A 25,197-nucleotide genomic window follows, 5' to 3' on the forward strand; every position below is an offset into this window, starting at 1 on the left:
CACACAATACAATGAGGTGGGAACCAGATAACAAATACGGCTAACCTGACGTTTACTCCTCATTTGACTCTGAAGATGACTACCGCTAAGGTTGTCGAAACGTCAGTCAACAACAACAAAAACAGTCCTTCTCAGGACTATACCAGCCTGGACGATCTACATTTACAAACATGTAACGATACTCCCGGGTTCAAACCATTTAATTTATAAAAAAAACTTTGTTATTGAATAAACCATTGTAAATTATAAATACATGGTAAACATCAACTGCACGCACTTATAATTACTTATGACCAATAAAGACACTGTAGATACAACAGTAAAGAATGCAATAAAAGTAAGTCTTAAAACTGTTAAGCAAACATAATCAAAAGTATATTTTTAGAAGCTCACTGTGTTACATGAATCAACATTTCATAAAAATAGATTCGGTTGCGTTCTTTCTCTGTGTAAATACATTCTTCCTAAGTTTAACATTTGCTTATTTTATAAATGTTCTAACTTTAAAAATGAATGGTCTTCTCAATACAATTAACAAGATTTTGTTAGACACACAGGGATTAGTCAAAAGTGGCGTCGGCAAAAAAGGGTGGTGATGCATGATTGGACATGCTATCCCCCCTACATAAATTTTCACAGATTCCCATTTTTTTCATAGACAATATACTATTTCACCTCTCCCATACTTTTGAACAGGTTTTGCTTTCCTTTACCATGCAGCTTATTGTCAATAGTTATAAAGTTGGAATATCAATTTAGATATGATTTCTCATGCATGTTTAGTCATACTTTATTGAGATGCTGCTTTAGCTAATTTGTCATGTCGGTAATGTAGTTCTAAAATATCGCTTAATTTTTCTAAAATTACCTTCGTTTTAAAAGTGTGAACTAAATTATACTTGCTTTAGTTCTTCACATGTCACATACTCAACAAACGGATGAGAGATTTAATATAAACAACGCGACCACATACATATTAGTTAAAAAATGGTGATCATAATTCATGCCTTATTGCAACATTAATTTTTTATCCATGTGAGTTTTGTTACATAAACACATTAAATAAACGAGTGAAAATGAAAAAAATGAGTCAGGATCTACTTCAAACATGAAAAATTAATGACATCTATAATAATAATAACCCTGGAATTATCTTCCTAATAATTTATTTAATTTTTGTGACAGCCCTAACGTTCGTGAGTTTAAATCAAAATTGAAGAAACACATGAATATTTATTGAATCGTCAGTTAATAATTGATATTTAGCTGTTTCTTATTTGACATTTTTTTATTTATTTATTATTTACTATTTATTTTTTTTTATTTATTATTTTTTTATTAACTAGTTCTGTAAGATTTTTTACATATATAGGAGACCCTTGATATAGGGCTAACATCTGGGTTTCCTTTTTCTTAATAATGATGTATTTACATGTTGTTCTGAAATAAAGTATTGTATGTATATATGTTACAGTATAGACACATAATAAGAATATACAGAAGAGTCACTTGGGTCGGAGCCTATGATGTTTTTTCCTCTCGCATGTCGTGGTATACGGAATTTACAGTTGGTCCACTTCCTGTGCAGCTGGCTGCTGTATATTTAATTAGATTACTGGCTGCCGTTAGCCATTTCATCATTCCTATTCGTAAGATAAAGCAATTGACTGCTGCCACTATGGTAATCACATGCGTAATAAGATATGTGTGGCACGAAAAACTTTAATAAAGTGGCTCAACTGTATGTTCTATAGTGTGTCTATATAGAACATTCTAGTTATATAACTAAGTATACATCATTGACTAAAAACAATTGTTATAGAAATAAAAATACATAAATAGGAACCTCATGCAGAGTACATAATAACATTGAGATTAGTCAAATTCCAAAGGACAAATGCTAAATCTTATAAAATTTCACTAGTTTTAACTCAGGAGTTGAAGATCACCTGTCTACGACAGGATTTGAATGTCAATGCTTAGGACACGATTTTCAAAAATGCGAGTGTTTTTTCCTTTCATTAATCAAAATTCCATATACAAATAGATTATTGCATAAGTCATTTCATATTATAAAAACCTTTGTTATTTAATAAACCATTGTAAATTATGAATAATTTTTAAGCTCCAACTACACGGAATCATAATTACTTATGATAAAAAACACTGCAGACACAAGAGTAAAGAATGTAATGATAATAAGATAATGCTTATCTCAGATGTGTAGCAACAATGAGAAACACATTGTAGTTGAGTCTCAGTAGGCAATTTAAAAGATTAGTGGTACCAGTAAGGGAAAAAACACCCACAGAGCGCATTTACGATTTCAAAAAGTGAATGCTTAAAGTGAGTTAAATCGCAGTATAGGAATATCATTGCACCACTTCGCTGTGCAAATGGCTGCTGTATATTTAATTAGTGGCTGTTCACATGAGCCCAGTAGCCGGGATTCAGCGTAGCGTTAAAACATTTTGGCAAATGGAAGATTAAATACTTCACAACAAAAATCTTATTTGAGACATTTCTCTGTAATATGACTTTGAAAATTCACAAAAACTTTAAAATGAAGACAAATAATTTCGCTTGATTTGAGAATTACGACTAAAATGACTTATGACACTTATGACACAAATGTTGTAAATTTTGCACTTAAATCTTTAACTCTTTTCAATGACTTAAAATCATTTTACGCCTCGCAGAATCCCTGTTACCGTGTTTATGTGAACAAGCTCTTAGTTTACTGGCTGCCGTTTGCCATATCGTCAATCCTATTGGTCACACAATGCAATTTACTGGCTGCCAATATGGTAATCACATGCGTAATAAGATATGCGTGGCACGAAAAAATTCAATGGAGTGGCTCAACTGTATGTTCTCTATACTGTGGTTAAATGTTCTTTTTCATCACATGTGATTTTTTCTTTAAAAATATGAAAATGCAATCTCTGCCAAGAAAATTGGTTTGTTTATGCAAACTTTACATTTGACGAGAGATGGTGCATAGTAATTTTCTCAGTAAATATTGATGTTATTCAAAGTTTTTCCTCCCGCTAAAGTGAACCTTCTAAACATGTCAAGAACCTCAGAAAATTTATTTCTTTTTGTTTTTCAAAGTTAGAACTATGTTGACATTGCCATTTTAGTGGGGTGTCGATTTTAGGATTTTCATCCCGGATTGAAGAATTGGCACATGTACCATGGTGTTTGTCGTGGTAACAATCTCGCAAATGAATTCTACAGTGTTTCTTAATGGAACACCAATTGGCTCTATGTACAATATTCAGAATGGAAACTTTAGAGCTTGTGGTCAATTGGCTACTTCTTCCATTACTCAAAGAAGTCCCCCACTATGCATTTTGGACGAAAGTGCTAACAACTTGATGCTAATCCTAATATCCTAATCTAATCCTAATCTCGACAGCAGCCTGGAAAGTCAGAACTTAGTAAGATGAAGTGATCTTTGCAGTTCTTCTTAGTCAGTCCTTCATCTATAGTATTTAATAGCAGTGATATATCATTGCAGTAGCCAGGATTTTCTGTCAAGGGGGAGGAGATAAAAGGGAAGGGGAGCCACAACCGTCGTTGTAATTAATGTAAATAAAACAATATATTTTAGAATTTTGCCAAGGGGCCTGGCTCTCTGTCTAGCTATGTCACCATTGATTGATACAAATGATTTCCTTTGTATTGGAAAAGTGATAATTCCCATGGGACAATTTTTTGAAGAAAATTTTGTTATTGGCCTGATCGTCTCAGAAAATGGAATATTTTATGCAGCCATGCCCATAAGCTTGAATAAAGCAGTATAATTTATGAAATTTCTCAAGCAGATGTGACAGTATGGCATATGCAGGAGCAAGCACCTTTAATACTGCAATTTGCATAGAGCTGTACAACAAGTATGGGCCTATGACATAGGCTAGCCGAGATTGGTGATTATTTTTTTAAAACTCTACTTTGTATATTAACATTTTGTAGGGAAAATGCTTAACAGCTTCCCTTTTCTCTATTTGTTTGCATTTCTGCATTTTTTATTTAGTAAACGCCATGGCGAACAATTCAACCTGTTAGTGGCCATTGCTTGCGCGAGATTACGAAACGAAACTTAATTGAAAAAGCATCTGGCCCCAAGAGAGTCACAACACGATGCTACACACATTTTGTGTGTCCGCCGAAAAGTTTGTCAATCTCGGGTTCTTTAACGCAGACCGCATGTAGTAGTTATACAATGATGCATTTCAATACATATGACCTTAGAGGGTTAAGTACGAGTTTCGGTTAATAGAAAATATACAACACTAACAAGGACTTGTTATGACTCACATCACCGCAGTTATTCTCAAGAAATCCCATGTCTGAAAATAGTGACATTTAAAACGGTACGAATCATAACCTGTTAGAATAGACGAACTTAGTAGCTATCATAAGAGCAACAAAAATCACTTTGGCAATACCGACAGTATATTTTTAAACGCTTTGTTAGTCATTTTATCAGACATCAGAAACCAAACAATTAAAAAAATTTGTTCTTTGTACAAATGTATCTACTTATATATGGCAAAATTCGTGTATATCAGACGTACCTGTGTCGAGAGGAGTGAAGAACTTGTTCAAATCAGAAATTTGTCAATATACCGCAAAAAGTCTTGAGAAAAGTGATGATATCTGTTTCAATGTGATTACTTTCAGAATTTGTGAAGCTCCTTATCATAGCAGACGTAGAGTCGCAGTCAAACAACGCAGGTTGCTAAGATAGAAGGAATGTTTATGAAATTGAACGAATCTTATTCGTTGGCAAATAATTAGTTATGCTACTAACAACTGTTGCTACCAAGAAAAATATTTAATTAAAAACCGTGGATTTCAGTAAATGGACAGCTGTTTTTACATTTGTAGTTCACCCTTTTGATCTAAACTCTCCGAAATTATGTCTTCTCAATTGTATTTAGCATTTCCTTGACATATAGAACTAGCATATCTTATGAAACTTAAATAATCAGCAAGTGAAGAATGTCAAGTCACGATAAAACTTTTACATACATAAACTATTCGCAATGACAGGAGCACTACATGCGGTCGTTTCCACAATAACTAACTAATGCAAGCCTGAAAATTCAACTAGGAATCTTATATTCTATAATGATAAATTACGTCAAAATGGTTTCCATCTTAGTTTTCAGTCTGTTCTCCTCGAAACACTTCTTATTCATTTCACTTTAATATAGTAGTGGAAGAAGTAAATTAAGTTCATATTCTTTTCTTCCCCGAATGACAACTGACAAATTTGCATTATATAAAATAAAAGCAATTAAACGACTGCGTTGATTGGTTGATAGCGGAGCATCATCAATTAAATCAATCAAAGAGTATTTGCTAATCAATCATGAATACATTTTAGAGGAAATATTAAAACCTTTGCTTTGAATTTCTCTTTATTACATTATTGTTATTCTATAAAAGAAATATAAAGATGTTTTGCCCTGATCTGCTTTCGATTACTCCCAAAGGTCTCCTTGGTTTTAATATTTCCACAATAAACATCTTTTATTTCTTAATTGAACATCTGCAAATCTTGCAAAGTACACCGAGCGGAAACATTTTTTTTCCTCCTTAGAAACGTACGTCAATTTGAAACCTCCACAGCAATAAACGTGCCTATGGCACTTAATAAGTTGCCACAAAATGAAAATTTTGATAATTGAATTGTGTTTTTATTGAATAGTGAACACAAAAGGTCTGTCCATAAGCTAAGAGAGGACGAAAAAGTTAGTGTGGTTAAAACCTGTGCCTTTTCTATCGAATACAAACACTAAATATGTTGGTCCTAGCTACTGCAACTCTTAAGACATAAATGACTTGAATATGGAGCCTAAGAGTTTGGACAACTATGTATATGATAAAATTGTCGAAGGAGACATATAAAACTAATTGGAACCAAAAAGTTAAAAATAAGCATAATCCGTAAAAGGGCATCTTGTAACCTCAAATAGTGTAACCTAGTGTAACTCATAATGTTACCACAAAGCTATAAAACAGACAATTACGCTGCAATGTTTCGGTTTTATTTAAAAATCAACATCAGAAAGAATGACATATTTGAAAGTTGCCGGCTAATTGCACACATATATTCAAAGTTTGTATACATATACGAGAAAATTTAGGGGCTGTTTACATGATCCCGGGTAGTCGGGATTCAGCAAAGCGTTAAAAATGATTTTGGCAAGTGGAAAAGATTCAATACTTATCATCAGATGAATGTTCTTCAGCACTTTCACAATATTCCGATTTCATAACTATACGCATAACATTTAAAATCGAACAACAAATTTGGCCTTATTTGAGAATCACAACAGGCAAAGTCGTAACTAGAACGTTAATTGGGGGGTGGGGGTGGGGGTGGATGGATGTATATTCATATGTTCAGTTGTGCCCTAGGTTAGCACTATTTTCCACCCAGCAAACCGCCCTTTGTTTTGAAATATAATATTTTACACAATATAATATTTTACACAATCTAATATTTTACACAATATAATATTTTATATAATATTTTACACAATCGTCGAAAAACGACATATTTTCCAGCCTGGATTATAAGTTTATAACTTAAGGTGGTTGCATGAAAATTTATACTGCAACATTTATCTGTAAATATTTTCATATGTTGATATTAAAAACTGTATTATAAAAATATAAAATTACTCGCCATCTCAAAACGACCTAGCACCAGTGCATGCATGGTTTCCTTTTAGCTTTTGGTTCTTTTTCATTAGCCGCCATCTTTAATTTATTTCCGATTGTGTGAAGTAAAGGGCGGTTTGTTGGGTGGAAAATAGTGCTAACCTGTGCCCTACTGATTTCTTTTGAAATTCAATTCACCTTCCCTCTGACAGTTGAAATGCCAAGGCTCTTTTATTGGAGCTACTTTGTTAAGTCTATTTATTTACCTTTCAAAAGACATGTTGTATGAATCTTTCAGTAGTGAAATGAAGGAGTATTTCTTTACAAATAAAGTTCATAAAAATCACAATTTTCTGCCAGTGGGAATTCCATTTTTTTTCTTTCAAATTTACTCCCATAAGGCTTTTAAATGCTAATCATCACTGCAGACCTAATCCAAATTTAACTTCTTGTATCGTATGCTTTACAAACGCAGTGGCTCCAATTAAGAATGGCAGAAGCCACATTTCTTGTGAAAACGTTTTTTGAAACCGGTAGCTTACAAAAAACACGCAATCAGTTCAAACAAAGATTTCCAGAACGACAAACTTTGGCCCTCAGTGTCATCTGGTACACTGGTACAGCGTGCGTAAATTTGAGCAGAATGGAACAAGCCTAGTCGTAATAAAATTATGTAAATTTTATTCGTAAACGAGTTCTTAAATGCTAAATTGCATTATCTTTCGTCTTGACGTCTCACTTCAACTTCATTAGCGGAAAAATCTTATTTTAAGCTAAAAGTTTGAACAGAAGACTGCGTGGTTGATTTTGATAGAATCGTCAGTTAAGGTGTATAAACAGAAACCTAATAGGTTATTCTTTATCACCATGTAAAAATTATTAGCTTCACTCAAGTATACTGTATTGCTTGCTTCCATGATTGTTGCTTGCTGTGCAAAGAATCAAATAAGCTAATGGTTAGCCATCACCTCTACTACCTGGTTAACACAGAACTTTAGGAACTCAATTCTTTCGACATTGAAGTTATGTTTCATCATATTAACTAGCTCCATTTAACACTTTCTAAAACTGCCAAACTCATAAGACTATGTACCATTGTTTACACTGTTCTGGTTAACACAGAACTTTGGAACATTTATTCAAAATAAATAAGTCTTAAACATGTTATTGCATTTTGTGCTATAGATTATTCAAAGACACAATGCCAGCGAAAGACTTTTACAAACTTTAAATATATACTTTGCAGTGAACAATTTTTCATCGATAACATTTCATTTGAGACAGACAAACTTTTGAGTTATTTCTATGGAAGACCAACGAACATTTTCCTAGATAAGGCGTGGAAGCCACTAGTATTTATTTCTAAGAAAACATTAAATTAATACAAATCGGTTAAAATTAGTCTTTCTGAAATGTTATCTCATTTTGAGGAATTTTAAAAAAATCTTCAGCTGCATGCATTAGTTCTTTCAACAAACCAATAAAAACATGTACATTTTTAAAACTTATATTTTTGATTAATTGTAAAAAAAATATTAATTTCATACACACATAAAAAGACTCAAGGTTTTGCAAATGCATGTCCCTTGCCCAATGCGAGCAACATTCTCTTGAATTCTTCTAGATTTACCATATGACCGACAGGAAAGGTTCTGTTCCTTCAGGATCCATTATTTTAAGCAAGTCTTGGACAATGGCTCTTGGAAGGTTCAGTCCTTCTATTTGCAGACAATGCCATACCGCTCTGTAACCCATGGAATTCTCTGGACCACTAATTCTCTTATTCTTGTCTGCACCCTCTGAAATGTATTATCGAAGTTGGGAGAATCTTTTACATGTCGACAATGAAGACCATAATCTTTCAAGCGTCTGACAAGTGTATTGTAACTCATGTTACAACTGTGGTGCTTCGATAAAAAGCCAAGGATTTCATTGTACTCATACCCACAACTAAAATAGTATTTTATAGTCGCTTCCTGATTGAATTCTTCTCTAAGTTCTTCAGTAGACGACTTACTGTTTTCAGATTGCGAATCTTAAAATATATACGACTGTTCAAGCAATATTCGAATTTCCTCTCCTATATAAATGCGGCCCAAAAACATTTTCATTTACTTGAAACTCGTGAGATGTTAACCAAGCTTTTTTTAAATTAGGACAAAAAATTTGAGAAATAAAGATTAGCATTAATTTCAAGGTACATTCAAATGTGCTTTGCATGTTTATATCAGAATTGTTTTGGCAAAAATTATGAAAAAACCCATGAAAGAGGAATGACCACCTTTAAGAGCGTAGCTATAAGCGGTACTGTAGCATCTGTGTTGTGTCAGCTGTACTCTGTGTATTCAATGTATTGATCAATTTTCAGTCATAAGCAAAACATTATAAATGTAATTTTTAATGTTTCATACGAAGGCAGATATGAGCGCAACTTTTAATTTCACTCTATAAACACATTGTACTTGTGTCTCAGTAGGCAAATTCAAAAGACTAGTGGTACAAGTAATGGAAAAAACACACACGGAGATCATTTACGATTTCAAAAAATGAAAACTTCGAGTCAGTTAAATCACAGTATAGGAATATACAGTAGGGCCACTTCGCCGTGCAACTGGCTGCTGTATCTTTAATTAGTGGTTGTTCACATGAGTCTGGTAGCCGGGATTCAGCGAAGCTTTAAAACATTTGGGCAAATGGAAAAGATTAAATACTTCACAACAAAAATCTTATTTGAACAATTTCTATGTAATAACACTTTGGAAAATCACAAAACCTTTAAAATGAAGACAAATAATTTAGCTTGAATTAAAAATTACGACTAAAATGAATTATGACGCTTAAGAAAAGGTTGTTAATTTTGCACTTAAAGCTTTAATTCTTTTTAATTCTTTTTAATTTTTTACGCCTCGCAGAATCCCTGTTACCGTGTTTATGTGAACAAGCTCTTAGTTTACTGACTGCCGTTTGCCATATTGTCAATCCTATTGGTCACACAATGCAATTTACTGGCTGCCAATATGGTAATCACATGCGTAATAAGATATGCGTGACACGAAAAATTTAATGGAGTGGGTCTACTGTATGTTCTCTAAACTGTGGTTAAATGTTCTTTTTCATTTTACCATAAGTTAACTTCTATGAGGTTCTGTTAAATACACCAAAAGTGTCGTACTTTATTAATACTTTCTCGAGCTGAGTCCTCTCTATAATACATAATTGATTGATGACATTGAATCTAACATATCAATTCCCATCTCGCAGTCGTAGAATTTGAAATCTCGTGTGACTCCGTAGTGACGTGCCTGATGACGTTATAGAATCCTTAAAGTAAACGAGACTTACTTGTAAGTTAATGTTTGATTGGAATTCTACTAGTCATCAGTTAGGAACGAAGGAGTCACATGCTCTGCACTACCCATCCCTCCCGTAACTCCTTCGACTCCTTAATTTCTGCTACTGCTCTCGTTGAAAAACTGATCAGCGTGCTTTTCATGTGACTCCTTCGTTCCTGTCTGATGACTAGCAGACTTCCAATCAAACATCAACATACAAGTAAGTCTCGTTTACTTTAAGGATTCATCGTGAATATCCCACATGATTCAGATATCATTCCTTTTGAAAAATGGTTTAGTTTACTTATCCTGTTGCTTGGTTAGCAGTTAGATCATTTTAATGTATAATTCTCAACATAAAATGTTTGATTTTGAACTACCTGTGTATTTTGTAATGGTGAAGGATGAATGTGTATGGGTGAAGGAGGAATGTGTATAAATGCTCATCTTTGCAAATAAAGTGTCCTGCTACATATATATGTAGCACATTATACTTAAAATTACTGAAATAAATTGAATAAGTACATGACTATGTGATGTGCATAAACTGGTTTAGAATGTCCATTGTCATTTTAAAATATCTCTTCAATAAAAGTATTAGTCAGATAACAAAATTTTCGTTTCATAGGCACTTTAAAAAATTAAAAAACTCGCTTTCAAAAAAATCTGTCAGGCACAATTAAATATATGAATAACACACCTCCCCCCACCAATCCCCGCACAAAAATGACAAAGCTAAATGCAATTGAAAGACATAGGATTAAAATGTGTCAGATTTTGTTCAAGAAAATGAAGTTTTAGGGAATTCGGCAAAAGCGTACACGAACATTTAGCTTCTAAATCATGGATTATTTTGTTTTCATTTTTCAATACCTTTTTATAGCTCTCTTCAATTATGTATAAATTTCAGTTTCCAAAAAACCTGAATCATTATAAACAGAAAAATTGATGATGATTTATGTAAAATGTCATATAAACGGAAAAACACAAATTAATCACGATTCGGAAAATGAACGTTCGCGTAAGAATCGTCCAAATTTCCTGAAACTTTATTTGTTTGAACAACATATGTCATATTTTAACCTTATGTGTTCCAATTGCAACCTACTGGTGTCATTTTTGGCGCAAGCTACTTTAAATTAGTTTCTTGGATACAAATTTTTTATTCTAACAACGATTATGATTTACGAAAATTTAACTGTAATAACGTAAATGGTTTGAACCCAGGCGTATCGTTACATATTTTTAGATGTAGATCGTCATTGTTAGTAGAGTCCTGAGAAAGTCAACTTGACTTTAAAGATGAATACTGCTAAGGAAGTCTAAACGTCAGTCAACAACAACAAAAACAGTCCTTCTCATGATTCTACTAACCTGGACGATCTACATCTACAAACATGTGAAAATTTGACATTAGATAAATCATTGGAAGTCAAACTACTTATTTCCACCAAAGGTTTTTGCGTACCTTGTACGTTGGTCGATTTAGCAACGTTCTCTCAACTGTGTTGTTTTTTCAATTTTCTCCAATCCTATGGGGTAACCATTACCTCCGTACGATTTCTAGCACTTCAACAGGGCAGCATATTGATATTTACCGATTCAGAGACAAATATTGATATCTCGATTCAGAGAAAAATCGTTCGTTCGTAGGGCCGTACTGCCACTGTAGGATTCCAATGGAATATGAATTTCAACAATCGGTTGCAACTAAAAAATACGTCAAACATGTCAAATACATCGTAAATATGAGTGGACAACAATTAATAAGAATTTATAAAATTTCAATGTTGCCAGTGAGGTGCCAGGTGTGAATCGAATTCTAAATATAAAGATAAGATCCCAAAAGATCGTGTTTGAGAAAGCCATCGGGCATTTGATTTTTTAAGTATTTCTTTAAAAAAGCAAGCGACGTTTCGTCTTGACTCAAGACTTCTTAGTCTAATTACATAGACTTAAGCCTAGGCCACACTATCGTCTATAATCACGAAAACGAAAACAAAACAAAAATTCGTGCATGAAATACATGCCAGACACGACGTAAAATTGCAAGCATGTTTACAAAGATCGGCTAAAACGAAAACGGCATTATTGCTTAATGTGTCTTTGTAGTAGCCGTTGCAGTAACGAAACAAGCAAAAAAAGAAAAGATGTCTTCCTCTGGCAAGAAGCTACTCCTTCTGAAGTTGAAAGCAAGCATTTAGCAAGACAATCAAAGGACGATACTAGATTCACCCAATTAATAAACGACGTTATCGACTTGGATTATTTAACAATTTGATTAACGAGTTACGAGAACCGAAAAAAGAAAACAGACTCATAAAATACATGCGAATGACGACAAATTGTTTTTTCTCGCATAGGATTTATTAAAACTCATGCCACCCCGCCACCTTTGTGTAGTTAAGTTTTAGATTATTAGCCAGTGGCTAGACTTTGCTTGGAGCCGGTCTAGAATGGAGCCGTAAGGTGCCTCCTTCTCCCCACTAGCCTTGGGTGTGCACCTTAGGCAAGTGCTAGTATACCCTTTGCCTCCCTTGCCAGGGTCACGGCTGGGCGGATGAGCTACTAGAGTGCTAACACTGGCGGTTCTGATAGTCAAATCGGCTTCAGTTTCGGCAAAATGCAACGAGCTTCTCTGTGGTCACCGGCGAGGGCGGAAGGGCTCCACGACGAGCTCAACGGCCATTATGTCCTCGTGCCTCCGAGGTAGGTTTTTGAGCCAGAGGCTAGGACAAGGACAGTCTGATGTAAAACCTACGACCCGTGGATCTCGCTGTCACCGTCCCAGCTCGCTAGGCCATGACAGATGAACCCGGGTGTAAAGGGTGGGGCCAGTACTGCGCACACTGCACTTCACTTTAAAATTTATCTGCGCAGGCTCGAAGATACGTTCACGTATGCGACGCCTTCAACTCTACCAAGCCCTGTAGCGATGGGAGAGGGGCGAAACCGGCAGGTGAAAGATGTCACTGGAAGCCGCAGTCTCAATCCTGCATGCAGGCGGTTCGGGATAATGGTCGTCTGACGTTGACCCGAGATGGCAACATCACTCGGCAGCACCCCGAACGACCAAGCAGCCCTTTTTAGGGACAGCACTGCTTGCTCCACAAGGAGAGGGGCCTAGAAAAGGTGGCCTAACCAAAGCTCATCTCTCATCCCCCAGTTGGCTTGCCGTGGTCAACGGGCATCTTTACTAGTGGTCGTCGAACAACAACAAAGAAAGGAAGGTATGCACCCACCGGTATGGGTGCAAAAGCACTGAAACTGGCATGTTGGAACATCAGAACCATGCTTGACAAAGCTGACAGCAACAGACTTGAACGTCGCTCTGCTTTGATTGCACATGAACTGTCCAGGCTAGATGTCGACATTACTGCCCTCAGCGAAGTTCGCTTCCCCGAAGAAGGCAGCCTTCAGGAGCATGGCGCCGGATATACCCTCTTCTGGTCAGGAAAACCTGCAACAGAAAGGCGTCTCGCAGGCGTCGGCTTCATGGTTACAACCTCCATCGCTTCCAAGTTGGAAAACCTGCCAACTGGTCATTCTGACCGCATCATGTCCATGCGCCTCTCTCTGAAGAACAAAAAGTATGCCACGCTCTTCAGCGTGTATGCCCCAACTCTTCAAGCTGTGCCTGCAGAAAAACACAAGTTCTACTCAGAGCTTCGCAGAGTTCTTCGAAACACCTCCGTAGACGATAAGGTGATAATCCTTGGCGACTTCAACGCCAGAGTGGGACAAGACGTTGTTGCCTGGAAAGGAGTGCTTGGTAGACATGGCGTTGGTAACTGCGACGACAACGGGCGCTTGCTGCTGGAGTTTTGCATGGAGCAGCAACTTGTCGTCACCAACACCATCTTCCAACAAAAGAGCAGTCTGAAAACAACCTGGATGCATCCTCGGTCCAAACACTGGCACCTTATCGACTACGTTCTAGTGCGCCAACGAGACTTCCAAGACGTCTTACACACCAGAGTGATGCCCAGCGCAGAATGTCACACTGACCATCGCCTCGTGCGCTGCAAACTCAGACTTCACTTCAAACCTAAACCAAGAAAGGGAGGGCCCCCAAAGAAAATGTTCAAGCTCAGTAGGCTACAATGAGCTGTAGTGAGAGTTGACTTCCAGACGTGCTTGCAGTTCAAGCTTGAAAACGAAGGCTGCTCAGTAGATCCTTCACCTGAATCACTTTGGCTTCATTTGAAAAGAGCCATACTGCAGACATCAGAAGAAGTCCTGGGGTTCACCACTAAAAAGAACAAAAACTGGTTTGACGAACACAACAAGGAGATCACGGAATTGCTGGCTTAGAAGAGATCAGCCCACCAGGCTCACCCGTCCCGTCCCGTGAGGAAAGCTGCCTTCCGTTACACTTGCAGCAACCTCCAGCGCAAGCTTCGAGAGATTAAGAACGAGTGGTGGATCAACCTCGCAGAATGAACTCAGCAATGCGCAGACGCTGGTGACTACAGAGGTTTCTACGAATCCCTTAAGGCAGTGTACGGCCCTACGCACAACGCCCAGCGTCCTTTGCGCAGTGCGGACGGCGAGGCGCTCCTCATGGACAGGGCGTCTATCCCGAGTCGCTGGTGTGAGCACTTCCACGCCCTTTTCAGCGCTGATCGAGTCATTCAGGACTCAGCAACCCTCCGCATCCCTCAGCTCCCAGTTATAGTGGAATTGGACGAACCACACTCTATGAAAGAACTCACAAAAGCCATAGACAAGATTAAAAGTGGCAAGGCAGAAGGAGTTGATGGCATCCCACCAGAGATCTGGAAAGATGGAGGCCCAGTGTTACACAGAAAGCTCCACGAATTCCTCGTCTGTTGTTGGGAACAAGGAAAGCTTCCAAGAGACCTCCGTGATGCAGTCATCGTTACCTTGTACAAAAACAAGGGGGAAAAGTCAGTCTGCTCCAACTACCGGGGATCACTCTGCTTTCGATCGCAGGAAAAATCCTTGCTCGTGTGCTCCTGAATAGGCTAATACCTACCATCGCAGAAGACCACCTCCCAGAAAACCAGTGTGGCTTCAGAGCAAACAGGGTACTACAGATATGGTCTTCGTCCTCAGGCAACTCCAAGAGAAGTGCTGGGAACAGAACAAAGGACTCTATGTAACGTTTGTGGACTTGACGAAGGCCTTGGACACAGTGAGCAGGAAGGGACTTTGGCTCATTATGGAGCGCCTTGGCTGCCCCCCAAAGTTCCTCATTATGATCATCGAGCTGCCTTAAGACCAGAGCGGCCAAGTCAGGTTGAACAGCACCCTCTCAGAACCCTTCCCCATCGTCAACGGCGTGAAACAGGGTTGTGTCTTGGCTCCGACTATGTTCAGCATCTTCTTCAGCATGATGCTTAGGCAAGCCACAGAAGACCTTGACGATGACGATGCTGTCTACATTCGCTATCGCCTTGATGGCAGCCTGTTCAACCTCAGGAGGCTGCAATCCCATACAAAGACCCATGAGCAGATGATCCGAGACCTCCTATTTGCCGACGACGCTGCCCTTGTTGCCCATACCGAAAGAGCAATAATGGTCAACTCATATTCATTCAAGACAAGTATTGATGTCAGAAAGAATGTCATATGATCTCTGCGTGACTAGAAATACTATATGATTAAATATCGTGTGTATAAACTCACGCTAGTTTACCTTGTTTCTTTTAATAATTGACGAAAATTAGTCAATTTGATAAAAGAATTTTTGGTTTCACAAGAATTATTCCACAATATACAGCAGCATAAGACTTCAGTAGAGAAATTTTTTATTTCAGAGTAAAAGCTAGAAGCAAGAAAATACTGGAATATAAAAGTGCTAATTTAATAGTCAATTTGTAAAGAAGTGACGACAATAAAAGTGTAGATTTTAGGGGAGGTCTGGTAATGCAGCCACCAAAGATATTAAAGAAAGTTGAAACATTACCCAGAAAAACTCAGTTCAACTGTACTACTAATTTTTTTTGCTAAAAATTGAGAGAGTTAAAATGTTTCCGACAGGGGTGTGCAATTTATCTTTGGAAGTTAAATCTAAAGTTTGCGTACCACACCCTGTACCCCTCCTCAGTAAATCTGTCCTTGTTTTATAGTGGTTATCTCATTAATGGCAGGAGACATGATAAAGCTGTAATGGAGAAAGTTCTTTTAAAATACTTTTTTTTTCTTGGATTACAGTAAATCACTCTACAAATATTGAATAAAGAACCATTTTTCGTTGAAAGAAAACTTACATCGTCGATAAGGAATTCTTATACTAATTCTTCCTAAGTTAAAATGGGAATAATAGTATATATCAATATATGAGTGATTATTTTACTTTTATTGCAAATTCGTTATAGTTAAATTTTAACGTTGCCAACAAATAGCGACACTCTTTTTTAAGCAACATTTTTCAAAGATAAAGGTTCAACATGCACCATGTCATGAAAGAATTTATATTGCATACGTGTGAACTTAAGTTGTGATCTAAACATGTTTTTGCTTAATAACCACATACCCAGAACTACATACGTTTTCTGTGAATTTTAGATAGGTGTGCTAAATATACAATGAAAAATATTAGCTACATGAAAACTTTGCAAAGAACGTGAAATTAGCACGATAATTAATATCTCACTGTTGGTCATATGTAAGTAACTAACGGTTTAAGCTTGTACATAGCTACATAGTATCTCTTGTAACTGTTGGCAGTATTGAGCACATGCTCTGCTCTACAGAGAAGAAATCCCAGTCTGCTTTCAAGACATCTATCAATGGGTTATGTTGATTTTGTAGAACTCATTTCTTTAGAAAAAGTCAAAAGTTCGCCACTCGTCAGTTTGTACATTATAAATTTCTTACAAATTTGTTATTTTTACATACCATCTTCAGAATATTCACTGTCTTTGCCATAAGATTCAGCAGTCTTTAGTTCATTCGTTTCATTTTAAAATTCTTGAGTAAAAAATTTTGTCTTAAAGAGTTTCCAGAAAGAGAAACATGTGCTAAAAAACAATATTTATACATGTGAAAGACAATAAAAATGTAATTTCTCAAGACAGTGATTATGTGACAAATATTGTATTCATTTGATTTACTAGTTAGAGCAATAAATAGCAAATTGGGAATAATAATTTGTACTTTTGGCATACCATAAAGGAAGATGTGGCACTGGATTTATTTTTGGCAGTCTTTCTTATATGAATTATCTTAAATGAAATTTTTTTTATTACTTTGTGGGTGCTTGGTTTATTGTAATATAGTTGTTTTATATCAGGGACTTAGGAACTGAAACATTTTTCCCTACAACTGAACGATCTTGATGCATAACAATTTAAATATGAATGAATTATGTAAGAAAGTGACTTGTTTGAAAACATCTGTTTAGAGCATACATACAGTGGTTATTTTTGGTAATTGTGTGGTAATGTCCCAAAAATTCAAAACATAAATACTATTTAAGTGTCCTTTACTGAACAGTCCACCTACATTAAGTAGACATGGTCAACTTTTCCAAGTTTCAAATTTGATTTTTCATTGTTCAAAAATGTACTAAATGGTCGGTTGAATTAAAAACCCAACACATATAACAATTAGGCATTTAAAATAAAGGACAACTTTTTTATTATAAGTATCAACTTATATTAAGTCAACTTCAGTAGACTGGAAAGTCCAAACAAGTTTATAATAACAAATTTTGTCGTTTATTTTAAATCCATAATTAATTTGTTGCTTTTGAGATCATACATACATACACATAACAATTTATAAAACCAACACATACAGTGTTTTGTGAAGAAGCAAAAAATGCCATGTTTCAACAGATATTTCAGAATGCAAGATTAGTAAGAGATGTTGTGTGACTGGTAACTTTATAATAAGTCTCAAAGTATTTCACAGTTTTGAAAAATATAATTGTATTGGACATTAATTTGATTAAATCCAAACTGAGGTTGTTGCTTTTGTTTAAATATTTTGCTACCATTATATTCACAGATGTGTTGTCTCATTTAACACATAAACGAATGCAGCAATGATAAATTAAAATTTAAAATAAAATGAATAAAAAACAAATGTGTTGCCTTTTAGGTCCTTCTCAACTAAACCCCAATAACAATGACAACATTCTACAGCATAATTCATAAAATGTTCAAAATTACTGTTTCATTTATGACCAAATATAAAATAAAATGCACTCGCCAGACAATTTTGTTCAAAATCTATATTATAAATCATTAAAAAACTTTACTTACCACTGTACGTTTTACAGACATTAATGACGATGTGTTTACGGAATCATGAAGCATGCGATGTTTGAAAATTGCATCGCTCGTGAGCACATTCTGACGATTTCTTTTCTCTTTCATTTCATAAATTTCATACACACATATAATTTTTCATAACTCATACAACCAAACAACCCCATAAACGATGACAAAAACACAAGATTAAGGAAAAAATGTTAAATCACGTATTGAAACGACTACTTCCGCTGGCATGAGCACCAAGACTCTTGCTTTGTAAGGGGGGAGGGGAGGGGAGGGGGGATGATATGTTGCAAATGTTTTTGGCTTAAGCTGATATCGACCAATCACAGGTATATTTACCAGAGCCCTCATATTTACATCTACGATTGGTATCAACGAAATCACCCAATCAAAGAGCGGCGGGAAATTTTCGCGTTCAAACAATACCTACAGCCACCTACGCGTTTCAACAAAGAGAATTATCCGAGTCTAGGAAAGAAAATCAAAAAGTTCGGATTCTTCGGAAGGTAAAATCGGAATTCAACAGAATTACACAAAATGCGCACTTCTATGAAAGTACGTTCTATTTCACACCAATAAATTTGCAATTAACGCTACATGATTATAAACAGAATGTTGGTAAATAAGCTGATTTGTTATTTTCAAAACATTGTTACTATCGCATTTTCTTCGAAGAAAACGCATTTTGGTGATTTATTACACTAACATTCTAACGAAGGTACATTTATACGTCGCTACGTTAATAGTACAACCGCACGCCAGCAATCTCCGTACTCTAGTTCGCGAAATGTACACTATGGTACGTATTAGAATATTCTTTATCAGTTGATGGTTGCATGTGAAAAGAGCGAAGTTTTTCGATGTTTATTTTCTGCTAATAACTCATGCAATACAGTTCCTATAACAAAAGAAAAGGTATAGTCATTTTTTAACCTCATGGTTTGCCACAGACCAGAGGTACTAGGGCTTCTTGATTTGAAAGTTGGTGCTACAGTTGATGAAATTAATAGAATAGATTTCTACATTCTCATGTTCAAGGTGGTGTGGATGGTAAATATTGTTTCATAGATACTATCAAATGATTTAGAAGCATGGTAGATATGCTTGGCAACTCAAGCTTGATTGAAATGCTGATATGCAATGAAATGCTCTCTAAGGTAACATTTTAAGGCAAACATCATGTTCCCAAATGCTTTCCTGCAGATGGTGGCTACCACAAATTTTAAAAGAGAAACCACACCAAAAGAAAAATTTTCAAACCAAAGTTATCTCATGCAAAAATTGTGGTCAAGTGCACGAAGGTTGAATTTAAGCATTTTGAGTAACTTAATATTGCACTTTATAATTTTTGAGCGATATGCAATGAGCACTAACCAAGTAAAGCCATGATTACAATTGTCAGTGAGTTTTAATCGGTTTTAGTCCACTCAACTTCGACTTAAGTCCTGAAATGAGAAATAATTTGAACAAATGATCACAAGCTAACAGTTATGTTTTCATCTGAATTTGCATAAAATTACAAACAGCAATTGCTTTAATGCACCAAAGAATAGACAACTTCAAGATTCTGCACCACAATAATATTTTTTAATCTTGTTTAGAACATTTTTTCATTAACTACAAATCCTAGTCGCAGCATAATAACTTGAGATATGAAATGATCATTAATGTTGACTAACCTCTCTGAAAATGTTTGAAAACACCTAAAAATATGAATAAAGTAGATTTATTTACAAGTGAAACATGTAATTTAAGGAGCGGCTAAGCCAGACGAGGGGGGGGGGGCTGTCAGGGAGCCCTCCAAAATAATGAGTTCATCTATGCTTACTTTCCCCTATTAATTTCAGACTTACATAGACCATGCTACATGTTTAGAAAATACATTTCAGTTTGACATCTCTAAGGAAAAATTTTCATATTCTTTACAGGGGTGGTGCTAAAAACTTTTTTGGGGGAGGAGTGCTGGGGAAGTGATGTAAGACAATGTAAGGGTCTATAATTTATGGTGGTCTAGTAGTGTAGCCATCAAAGGTTGTGCAGAAAGTAGAAATTTTGAGGGTTTTTTATTGACAATAGGAAGACGAGAATTGACTTGAGGAAGACGAGTTGCCTCTTTTTGAGTCCACTCAACCCCAGTCCCACTCATCATATGTGAACCCAGATGATAATGACTTGACCAACATCACTGGCGATGAGTTTACTGAGATCTATTCGGAGTCACCAATCACTCCATCTACCGACGAGATTTACGAAACAAATATGGCATTGCCCGTACAGGAGACTGGCGATGAACATGGTTTTGTTTTCGTCCACATTTTTGACATTGAAAATAGTAGATTAGGGAATGAAAAGACGCCATGTGAAGTGTGATGTTTCCCAACAGTTTTTGAAATTCATTTTTTGGAGGCAGGAGGGGCTCAAAGCGTCGAAATTTTTCGACAATTTTTGGGGGGTTTTAATCTGAATATTAGAATCGATGGAGGCAGTCATAGCTTTCTGGCAACTAACAGCACATATAAAGAAAATATATTAAAAATAATCAGGTTTATGCATGAATTGCCAAATGGAATTATTCACTCTTCACTGCTCCACCATTATTTTTATGAATTTCAGAACATTCAGTTGTTTTCAAATTTCCGACAAAATCAGCGATTTTACAAAAAATGGGGAAGCAGCTGCCCTCGCCACCACTGAGATTTGTACCCCAGGGGACATAAATTTTAGTAGTGTGTACGTCACTTTTTTGTAAAATATTATTAATACAATCATGAGCTTTTATTGTGTAAATATTAATGACGACACAGCTTCGTCGTGTTTGTATGACATGTATTTGTGTCTGAATGTAACAGAATGAATTAATTACGATTTGTTTCAAAATAATATGAATATAATATTAAATAGATAAAAGGTAGTATTATGTGTTCAAATATTTGATGATCTTTTACTTTATAAGAAGTCACAGAATAAATTATAAAGTCAACTTCCCCTGGAAAAAATGACAGTTTTACCTTTTTTTCAACAAAAGATTCACCCAGCAAGACACGAAAAACTATAGACTTCCATTGTTTTATAGGCTTTCATTGGGGCAGATGCAGGCTTGAGACACAATCTCACGCTGGACACGATCCCCCGGGAAAAATTAAAAATTGACAAAAGAAAGGTCGTAAACGCTATTTTCTGCGTTTTCACGATCAGATTACATGGTTTTGTGATTGCTTGATTGCACGTTTTTGTCAAATCATTTTGCGTTTTTGCATCACCAGTGATAAAGGACCTTCACTATATATCATAGGTAGTTCTCTGCATGAAAACACAATCACAACACGAAACTCACAACATTGAAACGTTCTTATTCATTGACAATGACGTATTAATTCTTAGAAAATTCGTAGACAATTTATAGAGCGAAATTTCATTTATGATAGATATAAAGATGATCTCGCAATAAGAAATAGGACATGTTCACAAGTTAATCAAGTAAAATTATGCAAATTTCATTAGCTTCCCATAGCAACACATTCACGTGAAATAATATTCCAAAATCTTAGACTTTTTCTCTTATATTTTGAAGCTTTACACTATAGATATCGCTTCTACATAATGTGTTTGATACAGATGTTAGTCGTGCGGTCAAGAAAAATTGCAATCAAGCTACCGCGATAAGGATGACCATAAGCACTATACACGAACACAAATAGAAGTACACGATTAAAAGCAAAAGTGCACGATTACAAGAGAAACTACACGAACACAAATAGTTTACATCATAATTGCTAGGGACTTAATACTCCGAGCTTACATTCACAAGATCGAAGAAGCAATACAATACGAATTTAGTAGGAATTATTAAAACAAAACTACAAGCACTTTTATACGTTATAATACTGTTAACGAAGTGATGACAAAATACTACATGGTTGTTGCAAAAAAAAACCCAGACTGAAAGCTATCTAAAGCAGATATTTATAGTTTCCACATACTACAAATAATGAATCAATCAGTTGGTGAAATAATTGTTTCAACAGTATATACACAAACAACAAATATAATATTGGAATATTTAGGCTGCGTTGACATGATACCGGATTCGCTGATCACGACATCTTCATTTGCTTTAAAGGGGTAACTGCTCGGAGTAAAAGCTTACTAAGCTGATAGATTTAGTCCATTTGATTGTGTTTCTGACGTTGAACAATTTCACTGCCTTTTGATATAAAGAATATTCAACCTGCTACGATAGCAATCCGGTATAGTGTAAACGGGGCCTTAGATGTGTAGATATGACTTTAACGTGCTCACTAGACAATATCGAACGTCCATGAACGTTTCTCGCGAAGAATGGATGAAGAATCTTCCACTACTTCATTTAGCACTGATAGGTGCTTGGAACTTCAAGTAAAGGACCACAAGTATGCACAACAGGCCGACGGGCTGAACCATTTAAGTCAGTGAATGTGATCTTCCACTTCATTTTTTGGCAGAAGGAAACTGGCTCCAATAGCGAACTGAAGAAATGCAATGACGTTACTTCCAAGAGACTTAATGAATTAGGTTAAGTGGTGTATCTGGTGATTGTTGTCATTTTGTGCATCAAGTATTTGAATGGCTTTCTTCGGTGTAGCCTTTTTTATCGTAAAACAAGTAAATGTTTGAGATATTCTGAAATTATGCACCTTCGAGCTTCAACGATTGCAGTATCGCATTCCAGCAGCTGCAATTGCTTGGAAGTATTGTATCGGATTCCAGAGTTAGGAAATTACTTGGTCATATAACTAAAAAGCATTTTCAAATCTTGAAAAAGTTTGACATGAATAATATTAAATATATAATTTTATTTTAACTATGTTGATTAAATCTACTCCAATCAGTAGCTATATACTTGTAGGCTAAAAACATGTACGCATTGCGTACCTATTTTCTGAAAATGTAAGCCATGTATTTAATAAACGCAGTGTTTTGGGAGATATACCCAAAGGCCATGAAATGAAGAAGAAACGTGAATATTCGTGATAGCTACAATAAATAGTGTTCTGACAAAAAGCTTTGCTTGGCCCCAAATGTGGACACTGTTTTTTTCCAAAACAAAACGATATGGAAGGGAAAACCGGCGGATCCGGTAAAAAACCCTCCAATAAAAGAAAAGATCAAAATTTAGAAAAATTTCTTTTAATTTTTGTAGTTTTAAGATGTCTCGTATTTTTGTTATTTTCAATGATCCCGATGATCTACTTTAACATGCAGCGTAATCAGATCGTACAGCGTTAAATTTTCAGAAAGACAAAAAAGTGCGCTGACTACCATATTGGCACAGCAAATATTTTGTGTTCCAACAAAAGAAACGAAAACTTTTGTAGAGAACAAAAAATGAAAAAGCGCAGAGTCTTAACACAAATTTTAATAAATAGAAGAAAAATGAAAACTATTAGTAGCTATACATAAATCATATGAAAAAATATTCAGTGCGTACGACCTGACTTTAATAACAATGAAAAATGAAATGACCAAAGTGACGTCATGACTTGCATAAAAATCATTTTTGATGTATACTAGAATTTGTTCTATTAAAAATTATTACTTTGCTTCATTAAGACCTTCATTTATAGCTGGCTTTCACTCGTGTGTTTAGTCAGAAATTTAACAATTGTGAAAATTTAGTTTTACGGAGTTTTTTAACTGTTGAATTTGAAAATGCGTTATATTGCTAAACATTATGCATAATAAAAGTCGCAAGTGTAAATCTTTCAATAAGGACGCTTGTCTCTTGGTGCTTCTGTCTGACTTGGTCGTCATTCATTGCACATTTAGTAGGCCCACAGACATAGCTACTGTATAAAAAACACGTTATAAATGTCAGCATAATGAATGAACAAAAAAAGAATTTAAACTGAAAAGAGCAAAATTTTTAATACCTGATTTCGAAGCGTTGTCCTGGTCAGTCTGATCCAGGCGACTTAGAAGGTCTCTTCCTTTTTTCACCGCGCAGTTCTTGCGTGTATATCGTTGAAATATGTTGCAATGTTTTTATCTTAGAAATTCGATGAACCCTGCTTGCAGCATTGCAATTTTCCTTATAAACGTTAAATAAAATTAGGAAAAAGTAGCAAGTGAAAGCCAGCTATTTTCTTACAGCAAGTGACATCTTTTATTGATAATCTTTTTAATTTGGGAGTTTTTCATGATTATGGTTCAAATTATAAAAATAGATCATCAGGATCCTTTTTAACGATCTCATGCAGTTTCTTATCGAAGTTAATTTTAACACTTATCTACTCAACTTACAAACCACAAGACATGGATTGTGTTTTTCCACTCGCTTGTTTTCCATCTTCGTAGAATATAGACCATTTTTATAGTCGAATCACTCCAATGTTAATGTTCATACGTACATATGCCGTTATACGATGTCCATTCAAAACGTTTGTACCATTCCATACACGAAGTTACCAACATCATTAACCAATAAAGTAGCTACCGAGATCATGAATCGCTATTTCCATAGATTACAATTGGTAACTTCAAGCAAAGGAAAAGGGATCACTTCAATACACCTTTTATATCATCACTCAAAGAATGCTTAGTGCAGAGTTCATCTTCTGTGAATATCAGCTGACCACCTTTAAGTGGGCTCATATAACAATGGGGCCCATCATCATTATATGAACAAACAACTGACATCAACAAAGAATCCAAACTACAAATGAACATTCTTGGCCATGAATCACCATGACACATGAGTAATGACACTCTAGTAAGAGTAATTGCAGTGAATGACACAGGTGGTAAAGGGATATTCACAACTCCATCCATGTGGGATCTACAATATAAGAAAATATGAATAAGATATATAGAGGATGAGCAAGTTACAATATGTTTTCCGTTTGATTATCCAAATGGTAAAACATTTACCTACATTGCACAAATAGCTTTAGTCA

General features: G+C 35.6%; 1 protein-coding gene and 1 long non-coding RNA gene across 5 annotated transcripts in view; both read right to left on the bottom strand.

The window, feature by feature from the left end:
- The window catches only part of LOC124451455, a 100,159-nt gene extending 81,620 nt beyond the window's left edge, over positions 1–18,539 (bottom strand). Inside the window, exons 1-4 of one of the 3 annotated variants that reach the window (XM_047002068.1) lie at positions 18,251–18,539; positions 16,881–16,952; positions 11,482–11,723; positions 4,584–4,747 (exon numbers count right to left, since the gene is read on the bottom strand). The gene's annotated coding sequence lies outside the window, so the exon portion shown is untranslated. Of the gene's footprint in view, positions 1–4,583; positions 4,748–5,151; positions 5,217–11,481; positions 11,724–16,880; positions 17,003–18,250 lie in introns of those variants that run through there. The other 2 variants (XM_047002069.1, XM_047002071.1) reach the window with 2 other exon arrangements.
- The window catches only part of LOC124451472, a 48,126-nt gene extending 28,157 nt beyond the window's left edge, over positions 1–19,969 (bottom strand). Inside the window, exons 1-2 of one of the 2 annotated variants that reach the window (XR_006950481.1) lie at positions 19,945–19,969; positions 19,640–19,710 (exon numbers count right to left, since the gene is read on the bottom strand). This is a non-coding gene — a long non-coding RNA (uncharacterized LOC124451472). Of the gene's footprint in view, positions 1–19,639; positions 19,711–19,789; positions 19,855–19,944 lie in introns of those variants that run through there. The other variant, XR_006950480.1, reaches the window with a different exon arrangement.
- Positions 19,970–25,197: the final 5,228 nt, after the last annotated feature.

The sequence above is a fragment of the Xenia sp. Carnegie-2017 genome, unplaced genomic scaffold (assembly GCF_021976095.1).
Source record: "Xenia sp. Carnegie-2017 unplaced genomic scaffold, XeniaSp_v1 HiC_scaffold_24, whole genome shotgun sequence".
Lineage (NCBI taxonomy): Eukaryota > Metazoa > Cnidaria > Anthozoa > Malacalcyonacea > Xeniidae > Xenia > Xenia sp. Carnegie-2017.